General features: G+C 39.2%; 2 long non-coding RNA genes across 2 annotated transcripts; both read right to left on the reverse strand.

Moving 5' to 3' along the window:
* Positions 1-1,448: 1,448 nt before the first annotated feature.
* On the reverse strand, positions 1,449-8,741 carry LOC134732882 (uncharacterized). The gene is made up of 3 exons (XR_010116443.1): positions 8,615-8,741; positions 4,634-4,678; positions 1,449-1,509 (listed from the first exon to the last, which is right to left on the reverse strand). It is a non-coding gene; the product is annotated as an uncharacterized lncRNA (long non-coding RNA).
* A 428-nt stretch (positions 8,742-9,169) lies between these two features.
* LOC129466360 (uncharacterized) lies at positions 9,170-22,489 on the reverse strand. The gene is made up of 3 exons (XR_008652134.2): positions 22,273-22,489; positions 14,822-14,914; positions 9,170-9,273 (listed from the first exon to the last, which is right to left on the reverse strand). It is a non-coding gene; the product is annotated as an uncharacterized lncRNA (long non-coding RNA).
* Between the last annotated feature and the right edge of the window lie 605 nt (positions 22,490-23,094).

Genomic DNA, 23,094 nt, shown 5'->3' on the forward strand with positions numbered 1-23,094 from the left:
CACTGCAACCTCTGTCTCCCAAGTTCCAGCAATTCTGCCTCAGCCTCCCGAGTACCTGGGATTACAGGCACCCCCTACCACACCTACCTAATTTTTTGTATTTTTAGTAGAGACGGGTCTGATCATGTTGGCCAGGCTGGTCTTGAACTCCTGACCTCAAGGATCCTCCTGCCTTAGCCTTCCAAAGTGCTGGGATTACAGGCATGAACCACTGCTCCCAGCTGTAAATTTAAAAAATTTGATAAATAACTACAGGAAAAAGGTGCTAATGGTTTCAAATTAACTAATTATAAGATACAAATTTGAAGGCTATTTCAGATAATTTTATGAAAAATTAAAAATAAAAAGACCTTATTGAAAAAGAACATATACAGTCTTCAGAAAAAACATACACTGTGATATGGTATTAGAGACAGGGCATATCTAGGAAATACAGTGAAGTATGTTACTGTATACCAAGAATAATTATTCTTATGTGATTAATTTTCAAAGGATCAATATGAATAAGTCTTTTTACATTTTGCCTTAGTAAATATGAATACGTTATTTTTATTTTGGGGAGCAATTTTATTTTTAAAAAGTTTTTGAATAGAACTGTTATATCTTATAAGTTCAATAATAATGAAACTAATTTTTCATTCAACAAATATTTTTAAAACTATATAGTTTTAATTATTTTTCACAATCCCTTTTATTTTTAGAAGTGTCCTGGTCTGTATGATAAATTATATAGTCACCTTAGTTAGGGCAGTGTCACCTTGAAGAAACGAATCTAAGGCACAGGGCCTAAAATTTCTGGGTGCCCAAGCCAGCTGGGAGCCCCTCTAAAGAAGTTAAGCCTCAGGAGCACAAATGCTCAGCTCCTACCTGTGCTGAGGTCATCTGCATTTAAAACATTTGCTGACTAAAGATTTCCTTGGTGCACAGCTCTATCATGAGAAGCGGTGGATAAATACTCATCTCATGCTCCCCCAGACTTGATTCTCAGTCTACAGTTTGTGTGGGACACACAACTCTGAGCGCCTCATCAATTGAAGAGCAGGTGTTGGACAGGTCTGCCCGTCCTGTGTGGGTGCTTCTGTGGAAGGCAAGGAGAATGGGAGGAAGCAGGCCAATGAAAAACAGGCAAGAGTCCCTTGAAAACCCTGCTTTGAAAACTTGGGCCAAAAAGAAAGAGCATGAGGGCCAAATATAAGGGGGGAAAAAAAAGCATGGGAACTTGATCTTTACTAATGGTTTCTGAGTTTTGTTTGAAAGTGATTGAGGAGGGGAAGGGGAAATTCACAATTTTGCTCAGAAGCCATTTGACTTCAAAGGTCTTGCTACACAAATCACATATGACTCCAATGTTTACTCAATTACAAAAAGTCAGAAGGTCTTTCACTGAATGGAATGGTATGTCCTGCTCCACCCTGAAATAGCGGAGTTCAAGGGTTCTTAGCACTTTCCATTTCTCATGGTTTCTGTCTTTCAGAAGTGGAAACTCTGGGATAAGATGGGTTACAATTCCTATTAAGGAAAAAAAAAAAAAGTTTTAGCTAAAGCTAAATCCACAAGAAAATTAGATAAATCAAGTATAATTCCTATTTTAAAGGAAAGGAAAACCCAAATACACCCTTCACCATGTCATTTCCATAAAATTATTCCAATTTCCCTTAAAATACAACTTCTGAGATACACTTTTTCTAGGCTTTTCATAATATAAACCAATCAACCTCTGCATCTTATGTTTCCTTAACTCTTAGACATGATATTTCTCTCTTGTCACCTGGCCCTCTCACTGTTTCTCAAATACTCATGCCCTTCTCTCTGTCCCCAACTAGAAACCCCTCCAACAACTTTGCTTCTAGAATCTAAACACTACCCTTTCTTCAAGTATCAACTCCAATCTCTCTTCTACCATGGAGTCTTCTCAGTCCACTCCAGTTCACGATTTTTCATTTTGGAGAATTTACAGCACTTTTTAACAAGTCACTTCACCTTTGGGCATTCTCATTTCCTTATCTGCAAATGGTGACATCATCCACTTCATGTGGTTTGGGAGGACTGAATAAATGACACAAATAGCCCTGTGGTTGGCCATAGTAATTGTCAATCACTGTTTGCCATTGCATTTGGGGATAGAGTGATATTATAATATGGAGGGACAGAGTGAAATTACGGAGAAAGTCCTTTGTGTCTGCCAGCATTGGATTCCAACATCACTTAACCCCCTGAGTTTATAAAATGCAAATAATAATTTTTATTACATAAGAGTATGGTGAAGACCAAAGAAGAGAATGTAGATAAAGGTCTTCCTGGCCTTACCACATTCAGTGTTGTCCCTCTGCCCCATTTCCTTAAAGGCAATTGATTGATTTACTCATTTCCTGAACATTTATTGGGAGCTTAGGGTACAACTGTGAACAAGACATAAACAGTTTCCCCTTCCATGACATAGTAATGGCAGTGTCCTGATGGGGACTCTCAGGAAGTATATAGGAAAGGCACCTGATCTAAACTTGGGAGGTCAGGAAATCTAGGAGCTGAAGAAGGGTAGGGATTGGTGTGACTGGAAAGGGGGGCTATTGTGGTTGTGCATTCTAGGAGAGGCACACTGCACATGCAGAGGCCTATATGTGGAGGGTCCAGACATATGTAAGTTCAACATAGCTGGACACAATGTGGACAAGATGAGGCAGGAGAGGTCATGTACCCATAGATATGTGTGGTCTTTTAGTGTTTGCAAACATGGTCCACTCTGATCCTCAAAACAACCCAAAGAGGTGGTCAAGGCAAGAATAGTCATCTTCATTTTAAAGATGAGCAAACAAAAGTTCACAAGGATTGAATGACTAGTCCAAGCTCAAAAGCTAATTAAAGGTGAAGTCTTGTGACAGTTCCTAGGCTGCTATCTGGATCATTATTAAACTCTTATTTTCTTAATTTCAAGCTAGGTGACAAGAGTGTTAAGACCAATCATGTTTTAAAATTTTATTTTTGCATCCCTCACAGTGCAAGTCACCTAGTAGTTGTTTAGTAAATGTGTGCTGATGTTTGCATGAATTGACTCACTTTCTATAACTTAATGAGGAGCGACACAACAAATCATAACCAGGTAAAGCAGATACATGGATACTAAAATATGTGGGTTAAAATTAAGTCCTGTTGGAAACCATTATAGTGTCTCTGCATTGTAGCTAAATAATAGGTAAATAAATGATGCTACATCCATGCGCTATTATATTATGCAGCCATGACACTGATGTGGATAGAGCTTTATGATATATTAAACAGGGGGAGAGCAAAGTACAAAATAGGGTATTTTAATATTTTATAGGTTCATATGTATACCAAATGGGGTGGCAGAAGAAGAATAGATTATATTACTTGTTTATATATAGACCATCTCTTCAAGAAAACTCAACAACTAGTAATAGATATTGCCCCTGAGGAGGGGAACTACATGGCGGAGGGATACTGGTAAGAAAGAATTTTATTGTATACCTTTTTGAGCCATTTTATTGTATTATCCAGTTTTTAAATTGTAACAAATTTTAAATATTTTCTATTGGCAGCTCTGATTTCACTGTTTTCTTGTTTTTTTTTTTCTTAGAGATTTTGGTTTCCTATGAGATCTAAGCAGAAACTAGTCTTGTAGGCTAAGTTTTGTTTTGTTTTGTTTTTTGCATAGGGTTTAATTTCAAAGGCGGTGGTTTGCTGGTAAATGTTTAACACCTGGCTCCGTAAGTAGTTTCGCTTTGAATATTGGTTGGTATTTTTGTTTATGTTAATGAATAAGATGAAAGTAAAATAAGGAAGATATCTCTCGGAACCTCATTCATCAATGATGTGAGCAATTTCTTTGCTAAATTGTGTAATGGTTTTCAAATACCAAAAAAAAATTTCTTGGTTTTTGTGCTAGTCACAATGTAATAGTTAGAGATTACAAATTTTAAATTATTACCATTTTCTCTATCATGTTCTTAAGTCTAGTCAATCAACAAAATAATAAATTCCACTTTGAGTTTTGTCTTTTGCCAATTTCCATCATGTAAATAGTCCCACCAAGGCTGATTTTGGGCTACCAATGTTACATCACTGAAAGTAGAATTAAGAAGAAACAAAATAACTTTAAAAGCCTAGGAGTTAGTAAAATGTAGTAAAATAATTAGTAAGCAATGAATTTTTAGAATGTTTTCAACTTTGTTTTTAATATCATATATTTAATTGAAAGTATATATTATTTAATTTGTATAACAACTGTGTTTAGCTTTTAAAAACCTAACAAGCAGCTCTTATGAGCCTGCACAAGTAAGCTCCAACACAGTCCTGCTCCTGTGGGAGAGAAGGCTACCTTTGGCTGATTAAACATTCCACAATATTTTCCTATGGTAGGAGCATATTAGGAATGAATTTAAACAAAAGGGTACCGGCATTTAGCTGACAAAGAAGAACCTGCTGAATTTACCCTGAATAAAGAGAAATACTTAATAATTCATGTTGATCACAAATCAAATCTCAACACCAAGCAGTTGAAAGAGCAAGAGGGCAAGAAAGAAAGAAAGACGAGAGAGAGAGATGCCTTAGTGTTCCTTTCAGCTCAAACATTGTAATAATTTAAGGCTCTATGTTCCAAGTACTGTCTTTGTACCTTAGACAAGTTACTTGGCCTCCGAGAGTCTTTTCATTTCTTCATCTGTAAAATGGGGAGAAATGATTGTGAGAAAAAAAATGATATTGGTGGTTCATCAGAAACAAACCAATGCCCATCAGCAGGTGAATGAATAAACAAATTTTGATTAACCATATGATGGACTACTATCCAGCAACACAGACGAATGGACTCTGGATACACACCACATGGATAAATATCACACTCCTTTAACTTGAGTGAGTTAAAGAAGCCAGACCCAGGCCAGGTGTGGTGGCTCACACCTGTAATCCCAGCACTTTGGGAGGCCAAGGTGGGCAGATCACGAGGTCAGGAGTTTAAGACCAGCCTTACCAACATGGTGAAACCCCCTCTCTACTAAAAATATAAAAATTAGCCGGGCATGGTGGTGTGTGCCTGTAATCCCAGCTACTTGGGAGGCTGAGGCAGGAGAATGCTTGAACCCGGGAGGTGGAGGTTGCAGTGAGCTGAGATCGTGCCATTGCACTCCAGCCTGGGCGACAGAGCAAGACTCCAAAAAAAAAAAAAGGAAGAAGAAGAAGCCAGACCCAAAAAACTGTACATACTGTGTGAATCATTTCTATAAAATTCTAGAAAATGCAAACAACAGAAAGCAAATATATAGTTGCCTATGGGGAGGAATGGGAAAGAAGGATGGCAAAGGAATACAAGGAGACTTTGGGAGGTAATGAAATGTTTGTTACTTTGATTGTGTTGTTGGTTCCATTTATCAAATTGTATTCTTTAAATAGTGCAGGTTATTGTATGTCAGTTATAATTCAATAAGCTATAAAAGGTAGGAGAAACCAAAAAGCAGTTTTTTACTCCATGATTTTGGGTTCCTAGTGAATCTTGTCCGAATCTTGTCATTTAAGAAGTCACTAAGAGTTATGAATCTGTTTTCCTTAGCAATGCTTTCTCACTATGAAGGGAATGTAAAGTTTTCAAATTGTTTGTGCTCTTATCATGTCCCATGAGACCGATTCACAGGCAAAGGATCATAAGCTATCATGTTTCAGACACTCAAAGACTTACACGAAGGCGTAGTGTGTGTTCATTGTTTGAATTCGTGACTACATACTATGAGCTCTTCTCTTTTCACAGAGATGTCCACCGTTACACAAGTTTAGCAGTTTTGCAAACTGTTATTTGCCAAAATACAGACCTAGTTTCTGGGAAACGGTAAAAACAATATATATGACTAGCTTAAATGACAAAACTGGCTGTAGTCAGTGTTTCTTCTAAAGGTTCAGTAGAGATAGGTAGATAGATAGATGAGATAATTTTATGTTTTTGAAGTGATATATAAACATGGTACATATTTAAATACAAAACAGTATGTGGGAAAAACCTGAGTCATACACCCCTGCCATTTCTGGCCATTCCCTAATGGTGACCAATGTTAAGAGGTTTTTACTACCTTTCTAGATATACATGGAATTATGCATTTGTATATTCTTCTCCTTCCCCATTAAAAACAAACAAACAAACAAACACCCCAGCAGTCTGTTTTAACAAGCTTTCCATGTAATCCTGATGCACACTGAAGTTTGAGAACCACTGACGTTTATAGACTGAATTATGTCCCCTACCAAATTCTGCGTTGAAGCCCTAACCCCCAATGTGACTGTAATTGGAGATAGGGGTTATTACAGAGGTATTAAGGTTAAATGAGGTCATAAGGTGGGGCCCTAATCCCATAGGACTAGTGTCCTTAAGAAGAAAGAAGAGGCCAGGCAAAGTGGCTCGTGTCTGTAATTCCAGCACTTGGGAGGCTGAGGTGGGAGAATGGCTTGAGGCCAGGAGTTTGAGACCAGCCTGAGCAACATAGAGAGACTCTTTCTACAAAAAATAAAAACTAAAATAAAAGAAGAAGAGGGGCAGGGCGTGGTGGCTCATGACTGTAATCTCAGCACTTTGGGAGACCAAGGTGGGCGGATCACCTGAGGTCGGGAGTTCAAGACCAGCCTGACCAACATGGAGAAACCCTGTCTCTACTAAATACAAAATTAGCCAGACGTGGTGGTGCATGCTTGTAATCCCAGCTACTTGGGAAGCTGAGGCAGGAGAATCGCTTGAACCTGGGGAGCAGAGGTTGCAGTGAGCCAAGATTGTGCCACTGCACTCTAGCCTTGGCTGCAAAAAAAAAAAAAAAAAAAAAAACGAGGAAGAGATACCAGAGATTTCTCTCTTTCCACATGAGGGAAAGCCATGTGAGGACACAGTGAGAAGGTGATGTCTAAAACCAGGAAGAAAGGCCTCAGGAGAAACTAACCCTCCCCTGGCACCTTGATCTTGAATTTCCAGCCTCCAGAACTGTGAGAAAATAAGTTCCTATTGTTTAAGCCACCCAATCTGCAGTATTCTGTTATGACAGCGCATGCAGACTAATACCCTGACCTTATATAATTGTATCCTTCTGGGTTTTATCAGTTGTGAAAGGTGGACATCTTTGTCCAAAATTCCCGACGCAGAAATTACAAAGCCTGGTTCTGAGCTAGTAATGAGGATGAAGGATGGGAGACAAGGGACAAATGAAGGGAGAAAACTCAGATGACATTTCAATTAGTCATCCCAGCTCATGTATTAGTCATTTACTACTTGAAACTATAAAACATATGAATTTATAATATATCAAACTTGTGAAACCTCACCACTCATAGATAACTACTTAACACATTGATATATCACTGAAGGCAATGGGACATTTTAAAATTTTATTTAATATTTTTATATGCAAAGATTCAATATTTTCTTTTCTCAAGAGTGATCCTACCTTATATAATTTTGTATCTGTATTTTTTCACTAAAGTATATCTAAAGCATTTTCCCAGTGATGGGGAGGAAGTTGGATCCACCAACTGGTGGGGAGGAGAGGAGGTCACAAAGCTTTGGAGACGGGTCTTGAAGGTGACCCAGGGTCTGGGCTGGATCTGCAGTTGTCCAAAATAGGCAGGTAGCTCTGAGCAAGCTGTTCTGAATCTAGGGCAGTTACACACTTGGAAGTCAGCAGGGATTTGGGCTGATACCGGCACTTCCATCCTCACTTTGCAGGATCCTTGTTGGTGAGCTGTAGAGTTCAGGGGCTGGGTCCAAATTCAGGAAGGAAGAGTGGCAACAGCTAGGTAGGGGTACCTGTCCCAGGCCCTAAGGGTGCTTATGTATCGGTAAGGTGGCTGTGAGAAAAGAAATAAGGAGAAAGAAGGAGTAAAAGAGAGAGATGAAATATACAGTGGCAGAGACAGAGAGACAGAAACAAAGAAACTCCTGGATACCCCTTCCAGTCACATCCATCAATATCCACCCCTGATTAAGGTTAAACCTAGACTTAGTCTAGGCTGGATTAGGAAAGTAGTGGTAGGGATGGAGAGGATGCGGTGGATTCCAGAAATAATCTGTAGATAAAATTGGTCTAACATGGTGACTGGTGGGGAAGGAAATGGAGGAGTACAAAGAAGTTTCCCAACCTTCTCTGCCAAGAATCATCTGGAAGACTTGTAGACCTACAGAATTCCCAATGCCTTCCCTGGATATTCTAATTTAATAAGTCTGAGGCAAGGCCCAGGAATCTCTGTGTCATTCTTATTGTGGGAAGAATGACTTCCCGGCCTCTGGCTTAAGGAACTGGATAGCAGCAACATAATTAACTGACTTCAGTTTTAGAGATATTAAGTTTAAAATGCCTTTGGAGCATCAAAATCATGGTGACTAAATCTGTTGAGCATTTACCTTAAATGCACTATTTAATTTATGTACCATTCTTCTGAGGAAATTATAGTACTATGATTGTACTCACTTTGCAAGCGAAGAAACTGAGCTTTAGAGACATTAAATTATTTTTCATTATTTAGATAGCTATTAAAGGGCAGATTTGGGTTTTAAACCTAGGCACATCTTATCCCAAAGGCTATTTAGCCTTTTTAACTATGCTTTACTAGGTATAGTTTTAGGTAGTATTACCTGAGTCAAATTACAGATTAGGGCTGAAGATAATGTTTGAAGGCAAAAATTTGTTTCAGATTGCCCAAGGGAGCTTGCAGAGAGAGGAGAGTATTGGGCCAATGATGGAACTTTGTTCCTGTTGGAAACAGAATGGGCAGAGGATGAAAGGCCTTGAGGTTCACAGAGATTCAAGGAGAACAAGCGGACAGGTGTCTTATAAACTAAGCAATTCAATTCTGAATTGCCAGAAAGAGTGAATTTAAACTCATCAGAGAGTTCCAGTAAAATAAATTATCCATTGACTTTAGTGACGAGGTATAATTTTTTTTTTTTTTTTTTTTTTTTTGGACAGAGTCTTGTTCTGTCACCCAGACTAGAGTGCAGTGGCACGATCTTGGCTCACTGCAACCTCCACTTTTTGGGCTCAAGGGATCCTCATGCCTTAGCCTCCCAAGTAGCTGGGATTACAGGCATGAGCCACCATGTCTGGCGAATTTTCTATTTTTAGTAGAGATGGGGTTGGCCATGTTGGCCAGGCTGGTCTTGAACTCCTGGCCTCATGTGATTTACCCGCCTTAGCCTCCCAAAGTGCTGGGATTACAGGCGTGAGCCACTGTGCCAGGCCCAGGGTATAATTTTTGATCTTCGCCAGGAATGTGTGGGGAGAAGCCCAGTCTCTGAAGATTAAGGAGTGAAGAGATGAGGAAAGCGATTGTTAACTAAAAAATTTCTCAATGATACTTATTCAAGATGGTAGGGAAGACTTTATTCAGGACCATTTTGAGAGACTTTATTCAGGCACCTCTACAATGGAGTCTTGCAGGAAGGGAGAGACATTGGTCTCAACTCCAAGTACAGCATGGGCAAGTGGAAATTTATAGCCACGGAGCAGGATGGGGGTCAGTGGATGGGAAATTACTAAGAAGAAACATCAGAGGGATTCTGACTAAACCAACTTAAAAGGATTCTTGCTGAAGTCAGACCAGAGTGACCGGGCATCACCTGGGGGATGGTGGAGGATGAGGAACCCATCAGATACCAAGGGTGATCAGATATTGGGCGGTGCAGGGGACTGGGGGGCGGGGGCAGGCCTTGCTAAACTGACTTAGCAGGGCTCTTTGCTAAAACTGAGTTTTACATGGAAATACACAGATGGGCCTAGGAGAAGCTTCAGGAGCTTGATTAAGGTTTGGTTAAGCAAATAATCTTCAGGAGACAGTGACTGAACACCAGTTTTCCAAGGGGCTCAGCTATAACAGAATAATCCCAGAAAGTTATATATTTGTTTACTGCACTCATCTCTAAGTTATATGATTATTACTTAATTTCCTGGCTTCTTTTTTTCTCCCTGAGGCTGAAGGATGCCTTTAGCCTTAGGAACCATTGTTTTGATTGAGAAAGGGCAGGGCTGGAGAAGGCAATTTGTGGAAAGCAAGGTTTCCCTTACGTAGACTGTGGTGGATGTGAGGAGATAAAGTGCGGTCCTTCCGTCACCTGGGGGCAGACAAGCTAAGGAAATTAAAAAGAACATGCAATATCTTTTTTAAAACATGTAATTTCAACTTTAAAAAGTAACCATGTATTGATTATAAAGTTTTTTAATAGGAAAGTTATTTAAGAACAAGTTTGAGATTCAAGGGCAAAAAGAACGTAAAACTATGACCAGAGGGGCTTTATAGTCAAGTTTTTCAAGTTGGGACTACTTATGCCTACTGACAGATGGAGGGAAAAGAAGGTGGAAAAGCAAGGGTTCCTTAGATCAGGATGTCAAAGGAGCAATCAGGCTGGGAAAACTGGAGCCTGGGAGAGGAAGCCAGACCTTAGGAATTATCATCCCATCACCTGTGGACAATCCCTCTAACATTTTTGGTCTCTGTTCTAATCTGTTTTCCACATATTTATGTAAAGTGTTTTCATTACACAACTGATCATCATTTTGCAATGTAATTTTTTTACTTAGTATTATGTTTTATCATGTTGTTAAATATTATTTTAAAATCATATTTCAGTGTCTAATGATGTAGATGCTACATTTTTAGGGCTAGCAAAACATATTTTCAGATTACTCTCTAGAAAAAGCATAACCATTTCTTTCCCACCAGAATTATATCAGTCTCGCTTCATCACACTCTCACAAGCTGTTATGTTATCGTTTTTTTCCATCATTGCCAATTTGAGAGGGAAAATAGGGTGTAGAGATGTAGATTTTAATTTGCATTTATTTGATTATCTTCCACGTTAGCCATTTTCATGGCTTTATTAGTTATGTATTATTTCTGCTTTAAAATGTTCATGTCCTTTACCCTTCTATTAAGATAATTATGCTTTTATTAATTTGAAATAACTTTTTAATAGCAACAACATTAATATTTGCCATCTTGATCGCATGTTTTTAATAAAAAATTTTCCAGGCATAGCCAAACTCTAAATGTCATATTGTAGCTATTGTAATGTGATGAATGACAATATTTGCAAATACCTGTATATGTTTTTCTTTGTTGACTATATGTTTTAAGTACAAGTAGGCATTACTATCATCATCATCATTATCATGCTTCATTTACTTCAGGTATTCTTTTATTTAATTTTTCCTTGAACTAAAGATTTTCAACTATTATTGCTGTGTGGCATTTCACTAATGCCAATAAAAAGTGAGTTTCTTCATGGAATACCCAGGGTTGAGAAGTGGGCAATGGATGAGCTGTACTGCTTTTCTGTAAAAGGTCTAATTCCTTCAATGAATGAAAATGAAAATAACCTCAACATTTCATAGTGACTAGGAGTGGCTACAGGCTTTGGAGCCAGAAAGCCTTTACTCCCCATTTACTAACAGCAATGTATCCGTGGGCTGTGCTTCCTCTCTGAGTTTCAGTTTCTTCCTGTGTAAAATGGGAATGCTAAGCAGGATTTTTGTAAGAGTTCAAAGAAAGGATGCATAGACAGTGTTTAGTTCTAGGCCTGACACATGACAAGTGCCCTGTAAGTGGTGCCATTCTTGGTTTGATTTGATGCCATGCCATTGCAGAGAGGATCCCCCATGCTATGACGTGCTGTTTTTAATGTGATTCTGCTTTTCAAGCATTTTTTAAAAATCCCTACAACACCAGCCCTCTTAAGTTCCATTCTACACACAGATCTAACTTTGATTCTTTTATGGTATTATGATAAAATAATACATGTAGAACCTAACTATTATTTCCTGGTCATCAGCCCAGTAATAGTTTTTCTGATAAGGGACTTGGATAAGCGGATTAGTTACCACTTAACAACATAAAAAGAAAATACTATATGATTAAATAAGTTAGTACATGCATGAGAAACTTCCAAATATTCAAAGATACCAAGAGAACTTAGGTGTTGGTGAGTATGGAAAAGTAAAAATAAAACAGGAGAGCTGCTTCATCTGCCCATAAAAAGAGAAAAAATAAGTCTGAGATTCTCATAGCTATTGCTGATGGATGGGGAAGCATTTGTTCTTATGTAGGAACCCAACATTAGAAGTCTCATGGCAAATTGTAGTTGCCTAAAATGCAAAAAAAAAAACAAAAAAAAATTAGTAGCCAGCTTTTGATTAGTGGTTTGGTTTAAATTCATTTAATAATTCAGCTGGGTCAAGTGGCTCACGCCTTAATCCCAGCACTGTGGGAAGCCAAGGGGGGATGATTGCCTGAGCCTAGGACTTCAAGACCAGCCTGGTGACATAGGGAGACTCCATCTCTACAAAAAACAAAAAACATTAGCCGGGTGTGGTGGGTGCACCTGTAGTGCACCCTCCAACTACTTTGGAGGCTGAGGCAGGAGGATTGCTTTGATTGTGCCGCTGCACTCCACTCTGGGTGACAGAGTGAGATCCTGCCAAAAAAAGGAAAAAAAGAAAGCAAGTAGTTGGAGGTTAGAACAATATTTATTCTCCCTCTTTTCAACTTTCGAAATTTCCAGACAAAAAGAGACTGCTCCCTGGCTGGCTCTCCTTTACTGGAATGCAAGTTTCGGTTAGAGCAGGGCACGTGCTTTAGCACGGTACACCGGGGCAAGCACAGTGCAGGGGCTCGATGTGGCTCCTCCGTGCACACTTGTTGAATGAGAGATCTTCAAAGATCAGATAACAGTTTAAATAAATGATCTCCAAGCTGACTCCTCTCTTTTCATGCTGACTCCCCTTTGTGTCTGATAGGGACACATACTTGAAATTTCTCCAGACATGCTCAGCTGAGCCCCTTATAACTCTCCTTTTGTCTCTACTGACTCTTTCCCATGGGGTCCCAGGGAGGCTAAATGGAACTCCAGGGAGGAATGTGGTTACACCCTCTCTCCTTACTGCATACTAGAATTTGCTCAGAAAATAAGTAAATTTGTAACTAAACTAGGGTATCTTCATGCCTTCAGTTGTTTAATACAGACAAAGCTAAAGATATTTTTAAAAAAATAAAAATAAAAAAACAAGCCGACTCTTGTTCTCCCGCCCCCATGAATGCCGGAGTTTTCCTTTCCTCCACACTACTCAGGATGAGTGCACCTGGGCCCTGGGAAACCTCACCTACAGCAGAGCTCTTAAGAGACAGGATTTCCGTTGTTCAGGTAGCAAAATGAATACAAGTTTGTGGTTACATAAAAACATGGTAACACATGGAAAACAGAGAAAAATGCCAGTCACACAAGTAGAAACACTGAAAGCAGGGCCTTCCCATGGAAAACAGATAACCAGCATCAACTTCCGGGCATATCCTCTCAAGAGTGATTTTCTAAGTGCTTATTTATCTCCGTAAGCACAGAAATAGCAAGGATGCGTTTTCAGGAGGAAACATCTTTTAATCTGCCACAAACATTTACTTTAAAAAAAAAAGAGACAAATCTTTTTGTTACAGTAGGAAGAAAATGATGGTTTGTTAGTTTAGTTCACAGGTATAACCCAGCACTTAGAACAGTGCTTGGCTCAATAACCACTTGTTTGAATGAATGAATGAGTGAAAGCAATAACATCACTCTGTTAAACAAGAAAGCTGCTCAATATTGAGAATGTCTATTTGTTTATGTATTTGTCTTTCCTTGCATCATGTTTCCCTATGTGCAACACTTGGGCAATTCTTCATAACAAATGATAATCTCTGTCTTCAGGAAGGTCTTTAAAAGTACCGTGGGGTCTTTATGGTGAGCATGTCCAAGGTCTAAATCCAAAGTTTATGGAAGTTATTTGAAAAAGCCAACTCAATGGTGAGCCCAGATTTTTGTTTATTCAGAAATAAACAAAACCTTTGAGTGTCTGGCCTGGTCAGAATATAAAAGACTAAAAAGCCACCATTTGGTTTGTAGGGAAGGAAAAATCTTCTACCCTTCTACCCTTCTAGGTTCTCAACTGAGTCCCTTGTAAAAAAAATACAGACTAACAAAAAAGAAATATGAACATTTATGTACATTCATATCTTTCTATCTATCTATCATCTATCTATCTGTCTCTCTCTATATATATATATGTATATATATATGAGAAACTCAGAGAATAAGTAACACAAGGAAGTGGCTCTGAATTCAGACTTAAATACAATCTTCAGCTGAAAATAAAGAAGGGTGTGTGGATTCTCAAAGGCTTAGTCTTAGAAGGTTGCTTGAGTGTCCTTTATTTTAAAGTGTGCGTGGAGTGGGGTGAGGGATGGGAGTAGATTACAAAGTGGTATCATGTGTTTCCTGCCATCTTCTATATAGAATTCCTACCAAAAAAAAATGTTTAATCTGAATCTAACTGTGAGAAACAATCAGACAAACCTGGATCGAGGGGCTGGGCTCCTTAAAAAATGAGCCAGCATCCCATGTGAACCACCAAGAATTGCAGTAAAGTTTAGAGGACATTTTTTCTATTGCCTCTTATTTCCATTGTCTAGATTCTGAAAGTGAGCTTGCCAGAAATAAGCCTCTTTTGCTCTGGATATTAAAGTAATTTAATACAGAGCATAGCAAAGTCCCATTCATTACCTAATTAACAAGAACATTTCTCCTTGATTACAGTTTTTGACATCATTACCTTAGACCAGAAGCCAAGAGAATGCAGCTGTCCCTAGAATGAATATTCCTGAGCTAATAGAATTAAAGCCAGATTCACGCTGTGCATCTTGGAGTTCTCCCTTTTTTACTCCTAATCACTGGACCCTCTGTGTTAGTCTGTTCTTACACTGCTATAAAGAACTATCTGAGAGTAGGTAATTTATGAAGAAAGAGGTTCAATTGACTCACAGTTTGCAGGCTGTACAGGAAGCATGGCTGGGGAGGCCTCAGGAAACTTACAATCATGGTGGAAGGCAAAGGGGAGGAAAGCCTGGTCTTCACCTGATGGCAGGAGAAAGAGAGTGAGGGAGGAGGTGCTGCCCACTTTCAAACAACCAGTTCTCAGGAGAACTCATTCACTCTCATGAGAACAGCAAGGGGGAAAATTCGCCCCCATGATCCAATCACCTCCCACCGGGTCTGTCTCCCGACACAGGGAATTACAACTCAGCATGAGATTTGGCTGGGGACACAGAGCCAATCCGTGTCACCCTCTCAGGCAGTTACTGCCTGACAAGATATTGGCATCTTGGAATTCTTCTCTATTCTCTCTATTCAGCTCCACTGTGCAAAGTGGTCCTAGCCATAGAATAAACGTGGTTTCCATTCAATAACAGTTTGAGATGTGGTTTCTCATAAAGCAAAGGAAGCACCCACTAGTTCTAAAATGTATTTACTACCAAAAGTCTAAGGTGGAGAAAAGAACAAAAGGCACCCCTCCTTAAAGCATTGCATTGTACCATAGCCTTTGGAAAGCTAAAAATCTGCCATCCCATTTTAACACTCAGAAATATGACCAAGGAGGACAGTTCAGTAATCACAAGGTTTGGCTGGGTGAATTGTGTTTAGATTACTTTTATTAGTTAATTAGTCCAACCCATATTTATTAAATTCCTGCTATATATGGGAATTATGGAAGATACAGCTGTGAATAAGAGAGTGGAGGTCACTGATGGGAATGGGCAGTCAATGGGCAACTAATTATATAATTATCTGTTTCGCTACTTAAATAGAATTAAGAAAAGGGCTGCAAGAGGGATGTATATGATACCTTGAGAGCATGTAGTAGGAGGATCTAGTCTATCTGGGGATACAGAAATGCCTCCCTAAAGCAGCAGCATTAACCTGGATTCTGAGTAGGAGTAGGAGTTGACCAAAAGGAGGGTGGAGGGCATGAAAGGTATTTCTTAAAAGAAGGCCAAAGTTGTGGGTCATAGAGTGCTTTGGGACACCTGGCAAGTTGAGGTTAGCAGAGGTCAGAGGGGCTTGCAAGTAGGTTTAAGTTTCTGGATTTAACCCTGACAGCAATGGGATGCCACTGAATGGTTTACACAGGTGAGCGACACTGCAGAATAGCGAGCCTGGGGACACTCAGAAATTATCTTTGTGCATAAAGCTTTGTATGCCATTCAGATTACCTCATCAGGATATACTCCTAAATGGAAAATTATTTAGGTCAGAGGATGTGAAGTGGCATTTTGTTATTGCTATCTTTGCATTTTATGGAAATTTTACACACATAAAAAACGGAGAGAATGTACCTATTCCCCAGCATCAAAAGTGATCAGTATACAGTACAAGTAGTCACTTTCCATCTGCACTCCATGCAGGCCCAACCAATCTCCAATGGATAATTTTGAAGCAAATTCTAGACATCGTTATTTTATCTGTAAATACTTTAATACATAGTTCTAAAATATGAAAATGCTTTTCATTTTTTTCTTTGTGATACCCTAATTACATCTAATAATTAATAATTATTCTTTAATATGGCCAAATATCCATATAGTGTGGTTTAAACATTTTTTAAGTTTTGGATACATGTTGTTAAACTGCTTTTTGGAAATTCTGAACAAATTTATATTCTCACCCACCACATTGGAGACTGAGGCTCATCAAATCTCCATCAAACTTGAATATTATTTTTCTTAACTTCACCAGTTTCATAAATAAAAAGTGGTATCTTATCAAAGTTTGAATTTGCATTTCTCTAACTACCAGTGTGGTTGAACATTTTTCCATAAGCTTATGAATTATTTATATTTCCTCTTTTGTGCACTATCTGTTCCTGGCCTTTACATGGCTCCAAGGGACCATCTGGCTTCTGTTTAAACTTTTCTAGTGACAAAAACACTACCATTTCAAGGGCAGTAGTCCTGAAAAAGGGGCTATAATTATTAGAAAATGCCTTACATTGAACTGAAGTCTTTTTATTAAGTTTAGTAACTTCTTAGTTCTATCAAGTGGAGCTTCCCAAAATGCCTTTCTCAGCAGATGACATCTTCTAAATGTTTGATGACAATTAGTGTAGTCCCCCAAATTCTCCAACCTAACATTCTAGTTCCTTTAACTATTCATTTACTGTAATTTCTAAGCTCCTCGTTATTGTGGTCATTCTCTCCTAGAAACACTCAAGAGAATTGTGTTGAGAAACACTCAACGCGAAAATGTTTCTTTCTTTCCTTTTTTTTTTTTTTTTTTTTGATACAGGGTCTCCCTGTCACCCAGGCTGGAATACAGTGGTGTGATCATGGCTCATTGCAGCCTCGACTTTCCAGGCCCAGGTGATCCGTCTCAGCCTCCCAAGTAGCTGGGACTGCAGATGTGCACCACCACCACACCCAGCTAATTTTTGTATTTTTAGTAGAGACGGGGCTCGCCATGTTGCCCAGACTGGTCTCAAACTCCTGGGCTCAAGTGATCCACCTGCCTCAGTCACCTAAAGTGCTAGGATTACAGGCATGAGCCACTGCACCCGGCCTAATGTTCCTAATAAAATGTCTTTCTCTGGCTCTTTATTTTTCTTTCTACAAAATGGCTTGTAATGCAAAAGAGATAATTCTCTAATTCTTACCCTCTATTCTATAAAACTGAGTATACTTCTGTATTTTTTAAGGTCTCGAGATGTAAGTCAAACTTTAACATAGAATGAAGCTTTTAGAATTAGAAAGAAACCATTGTAAATGATTTTATTTAATAAATACTACTGGGATATTTTTATCAAACTAAAATAGTATATTCAACGTGAGAAAGGTGATTTTTAAAAATTTTAAAAATAGCACCAATTGCAGTTATTCGAGTGCTATACAAACCCAAGACACCATTTTACACTGATGGCGGGTTTCTGTGTTACAGTACGGCTTCCGGTATACATTTTCTTAACCTTTAAGGATTCTGCAATAATTAGATTATGAAATATTTCGGCCTTATGTAGTGCCAAATTACTTTTTTAAAATCATAGAATATCAGCTATGGAAAGCACTGGAAGGGTGGACCCTTCCAGTCCACCCTCCTACCCCAGTTTTCCAGAGAAACAAGCTGAAGTTCAGGGAGGCTAAGAGCTGTTACTAAGGACACACACACAGAGTCAGGGCAGATTTTTGAAGCAGAAGTCCATTGGTCAATCTTTTCTGTAGATGTTTTTCAGCTTCTGAAAGAGATTGGTCACTGTGATACAGGGACACAGGACCCCTTTGGATTCTCAAAAGGTTTTCCTAGTTAAAGATATAACAGGTGATAGAATCTGCCAAAATAACTATAGTGAGACAACAGGGAGGGGCTCATAGAAAACACCACCTTTAGATATTAATCATGAGGAATCTAGACAGGATTTTATTGTAGATTGTCTTTTCCAAAGAAAGCCACAACAATAAATCGTTAAGAAGTTTTTATCACCATTAAATCTACAGATCTACGAGAAATAATAAGCTGTTGGTTTAAGCTATGAAAATCTGAGTGGTTTATTACATAGAAATAGATCACTGGAACAGGTTAAGTCACCCCCAATTCTTATTTGTCTTTTTTTATAAACTGTTTCTCAATGAATAGGAATCATTAACAGAATGCTAGTGAACAGTGTGTAAATATATTTGGTTCCCTAATGCTAATGTTTAAAACCATTGACCCTCTTTCCCAACCCTATATATTTAGTTTATATGTTATATTTTAATCCTTGTCAGAACCTTTTAAGAAAGATACTGGCATTCTCACTTCACAGATGAAGTACTCTAGACTGAAAGATAAGAAACACTCCTAGCAGGTAACGGGGCCACATTCAGACCCACAGCTCACTAACTTTAAATCTGCAGTTCCTTCTACTTTCAAAATTGGCAAAAAGGCAAGACCTTCATTTGTTCTAAGAGAAGCCCTGGCTATAGTTGAACATCAGGAATTAGAACCAACATTAGGGCCTGTCAAGTCTATCTCTACTGATAAATGGCAAAAACCATACAGTTGACCCTTGAACAACATTAGAGTTAGAGGCGCCAACCCCTGTGCAGTCAAAACTTCATGTATCACTTTTGACTTCCCCAAAACTTAACTACCAATAGTTCTGCTGTTTAGCAGAAGGCTTCCTGGTAAAATAAACACTCAATATTTTGTGTGTTATATGTTTTATATGCTATATTCTTACACTTAGGTAAGCTAGAGAAAAGTTATTAAGAAAATCATAAGAAAGAGAAAATATATTTACTATTCATTAAGTGAAAGTGGATCATCATAAAGGTCTTCATCCTGCTCATCTCCATGCCTAGTAGGCTGAGGAGGAAGAAACAAAGAAGGACTTGATCTTGCTGTCTCAGGGGTGGCAGAGGCAGAAGAAAATCCACACATAAGTGGACCCACAAAGTTCAAACCTGTGTTTGTTTGTTTCCAGTTCTTATGGTTGTATTTAAACACAAATAAAATGTAGACATGAGCTGTCTGTTCATTTTACCCACTGCACAGCCTGGCATTAGGACTGGTGACTGTGAGGGCCACCTGGGCTGTTCTTTCCACCATAGCTGTGCTGTTCTTGGAGGAAACACTGAGTGCTCTCAGCACAGTAAGATTTATTGCACATCAACAACACTTCCAGTTCCTTGACACTGTGGATCAGGAACTTTCAGAAGCCACTGAGCAGCATGTGCTTTTTTGTTGTTGTTGTTGTTGTTACTCCCATAACCAATGTTGGGCATCAAGATCTGGCCCTTAAATCTTCTATGGACCCTGTCGTCAATACCACTGGGTTTCTGCTTAATTTTGACATATCAGTCAGACTGATGGCAGGTGAACGTCTTGGTCCTGGTTTTGATGATCATGGGCTTCACGAGGAGCCTGGGTGTGGCCCTGATGCTAAGTGGGAGATGGCTGCCAACTGCATAGGCAGTGCCAAGGAAGAGAGCTCAAACCCACATTGTTCAAAGATCAGTTGTAATCATTTGACAGTGTTATTGTGATGATTAAATAAGAAAATGCATATAAGAAAAGCAGTAAGTGCAGTGCCTGTCTGTGGTAGATAGTCTCCAATAATCCCTCCCACCGGGTACACACATGCAGCTCCTCACACCAACTAGTAGAGTCTATTGCCTCCCACCTTGAATCTGGGAAGCCTGATAATTTCTTTTTCTTCTAGTTTCTAAAATTTGCATGGGGACATTTACAAAATTTGGGGCAAGATGCAAATGGCATGTTTAGTTATTGCTGTGGAAATTAATAATTCAGCAGTACTTACAACACACTTATTACATGTACTTCTAAATGACTTTCCTGATTACAGAACTCAAAATGGTTTTTGCCCGTTTTAAAAATAAGACAAATAGGCTGGGTGCAGTGGCTCATGCCTGTAATCCCAGCACTTTGGGAGGCTGAGGCGGGCGGATTACTTGAAGTCAGGAGTTCGAGACCAGCCTGGCCAACATTGTGAAACCCTGTCTCTACTAAAAACTACAAAATTAGACGGGCATGGTGGTAGGCACCTGTAATCTCAGCTACCTGTGAGGCTGAGGCAGGAGAATCGCTTGAACCCAGGAGGTGGAGGTTGCAGTGAGCCGAGATTGTGCCATTGCACTCCAGCATGGGTGACAGAGCAAAACTGTCTTAAAAAAGAAAAAGACAAATATAGATACATGAATGTATGGAAGCCGAATCTAGTGAAATTTATTCCCAGAGATAATGTTCAACAAGTATTGAGATCAATTGAGGAAATTTTAAGTGTGACCTAGTGTTGATGGGCAGAATCAGTGAAAATGATTCTGGGACTTCTAAGCCTGGTCCTTAAGAAGACTGTTTCTTCTCCTTTAAAATAATCCCTCTTGGAATGCTTGTGACTGCCATGCTGTAAGGAAGCCCAAGTTAGCCACATGGAGGAGAACTGAGGTACCCTGACCACAGCCTCAGCTGATTCTGGTCCTCAGTCAATCTGCCAGCTGAATGCAGTCACAAGAGCAATTTCAGGTGAAACCAACAGAACCGCCCCTACAACATTTGGGATTGTGAGAAATAATTTGTTGTTGCTTTAAGTAACTATACTTTGGGATGGTTTTTTATTCAGCAATAGATAACAAACATAGTCACATATTAATGCTCAGTAAGTAGTGTTTTATTATTTCTGTTACTATCATTCAGAAGGCCATATAACAATAATGGGGGGTGGGTACAGTGGCTCACACCTGTAATCTCAGCACTTCGGGAGTCTGAGGCATGTGGATCACTTGATATCAGTAGTTCAAGACCAGCCTGTTCAATATGGTGACACCCTATCTCTACTAAAAATACAATAATTAGCCAGGTATTGCAGTGCATGCCTATAATCCCAGCTACTCGGGAGGCTGAGGCAGGAGAATCACTTGAGCCCAGAAGGCAGAGCCTGCAGTCAGCCAAGATCACATGACTGCACTCCAGCCTGGGCAACAGAGTGAAACTCTGTCTCAAAAATAAATAAATAAATAATGGTATTTATTCAGATGAAGAAAATTCTCATTAAGCCTTCAGGAATTTTTAAGATGTAACATAAGAACTTTCCATTTTTAAGTTGTTAAAATAACAACTTCAATTAATTCCAGTCTGGGAAATCCTTACTGCAATAATTGTTGACATACCCAAAATAAAATCTGACCCACTCAATCATTTATATCTTATTAAACCTGTAGTCATGTCCTTATCAAATGGCTTTTAGATATGCCTCGTCATATCTGTGCTTTTTTTCTGACTTGCGACTTTGAGTACTTGCTGGCTAAATAGACATTGCAGCAATCATTAATCAGATTTACAGGTTCGCATCTTCTTCCTGGGAGATAGAAGTATCTTCTCTAGGCAAAAATATGGACAATTCAACTCTCTCTCACTTCCCTGTCACCCCTACATCTCTAGAGTTTTAACTGTCTTCATCTATTTTAAACAGAAGAAAGATGTTAGTGAGATATCTCCCCATTAAAAATGATTTGCTTTCTTCCTCCAAGCAGAACCTAGCCCCTTGGGAGAAATTTTAACTGTTTTTTTCAACAATGGCATTTTGTTTCTCTAAGAAAATACTGGAGAGAAAAGGAAGGATTTGTGTTTGCAAATAATAATTTTTAAAAACCACACTTCCAGGGAAAATGGCAAATGGAGGGCAAAGAGCTAGATGCATCCCTTTCCAAGTCTTCACTTAAATAACACCTAAGGGTTTGGGTTTTGTTTTGTATTCAAGCATAAGCCCATAAGGCTGTGGAGAACATGGGAGAGAACAACAGTAACAAACGTATGAAAGCTCAGAAGCAAGACAGGTAGCAACTGACTCTGAAGAGAGAAAACTGAATCCTCAGTGTATTCTTTTGCTAGGGCTGTTGCAACAAAGTACTACAAACTAGATGGCTCCAGTAATAGAAATGTATTCGCACAATTCTGGAGGCCAGAAGTCCAAGATCAAAGCTTGGTCAGGGGTTGGCTGATTCTGAGGGCTGTGAGAAAATCTGTTCTAGTCCTCTTGCCTAGCTTCCGGTGGTTTGCCAGCAATCCTTGGCATTCCTTGGCTTATGAATCATCACCTCAATCTTTGCCTTTGAGGTAGGAGGTAGGAACAACTCAGGAGGAAAGATCTGACTCTGGAGGCAGGGCTTGGACACTGGACCAAATTGAAGACTAGTTTTGAAAACAGGTATGGAGTGGAAGCAGCTTTCTGTAAGACACACCCACCAGTGTGACATGTCAGTTTACCATTGCCATGGCAACACCTGGAAGTTACCATTCTTTTCCATGACAACGACCTGATGACTCAGAAGCTACCACCCTTTTTCTAGAAATTTCTGCATAATCTTCCTCTTATTTTGCATATAATTAGAAGTAGATATAAATATGCCTGAAGAACTGCCTCTGAGCTGCTACTTGGGGCACATTGCCTATGGGGTAGCCCTGCTCTGCAGGGAGCAGTACCTCTGCTGATACTCTCTACTGCCACTTCAATAAAAGTTGCTGTCTACCACCACCAGAGCTCACCCTTGAATTCTTTCCTGGGCAAAGCCTGCCCTGCATCTCCAAGGGGCTTAGCCTGCCGTGCATCATCATCTTCACATGGTGTTCTCCCTGTATGTATGCCTCTGTGTCTACATTTCCCCTTTAAGGACACCAGTCTTATGGGATTAAGGCCCACTCTAATGACCTCATCTTAACTAATTACATTTGTAATAACCTTATTTCCAAAGAAGCCCACATTCTGTGGTACA

This window comes from Symphalangus syndactylus, chromosome 17, assembly GCF_028878055.3.
Source record: "Symphalangus syndactylus isolate Jambi chromosome 17, NHGRI_mSymSyn1-v2.1_pri, whole genome shotgun sequence".
In the NCBI taxonomy this organism is placed as follows: domain Eukaryota; kingdom Metazoa; phylum Chordata; class Mammalia; order Primates; family Hylobatidae; genus Symphalangus; species Symphalangus syndactylus.